This window comes from Peromyscus californicus, unplaced genomic scaffold (assembly GCF_007827085.1).
Source record: "Peromyscus californicus insignis strain IS unplaced genomic scaffold, ASM782708v3 Scaffold_14__1_contigs__length_90479793_seg_2, whole genome shotgun sequence".
Classification (NCBI taxonomy): Eukaryota; Metazoa; Chordata; class Mammalia; order Rodentia; family Cricetidae; genus Peromyscus; species Peromyscus californicus.
The window spans coordinates 18,510,076-18,510,848 of NW_026294436.1; positions in this window are offsets into that span (position 1 = coordinate 18,510,076).

Genomic DNA, 773 nt, shown 5'->3' on the forward strand with positions numbered 1-773 from the left:
AGTATTTTGTCACCACTCCCACTCTTAATCATCCACCTCTTTCTCTTTGAAATGGTAATGTCGGAAATGGATTTTAATGAGTATGAAATAGTTCTCAAAGATCAGAATGGAGAATGAAGAATGGGATCGAAGATATTCCTTGATTGTGAGCAAAACTCTCATCTCCAGCAGCGTGGCTGAGCCCTGGGAGGTTAACGCTGGAACCAGAGTACAGGGTTTCTAAGACTAAGGTTAAAATTTTGAACCTAAGAAATTTCCCTCCAATTCTGAAGTAGTCCCTTAGTGACGAATCTGCTGCCTATCCCACGAGTCTTGCAATTAGCTGATTTGCAAAAAAAATCACGCCAGGAGAAATTAAATCGATTTCACGGACACCTGGTCCACACTGAACTCTATATAAATCAGGTTCTTTGGGGGGGGGCTCAAGCTCTAACCCAAGCCGAATCTGCAGCTCTGGCGTGGAAGCCAGGGGGCGGGCAATCGGCGACCATTTTTGTTTTGCGTCCCTGCGCTCTCAGCGCATCTTGACTAACAGGACCCCATGGAGGAGGCGGGGCCTATCCGGGAGTGGGGCGGGGCCTTGGGGGCGTGATGATTCAAATGGGCTAATGGCTGGGGCGCGTCTGGCAGAAGTCACCAATGAGCGGGCGTGCTGGGGCGGAGCCCACAAGCCCTAGCGGGTTTGGTTGCACCACGGCTTTGGCGCATTTTCGGCTGGTTTGATTCATCCATTTTGAGGCGACGGGGGAGCGGGGGGCTCGTCAGATCCAGGG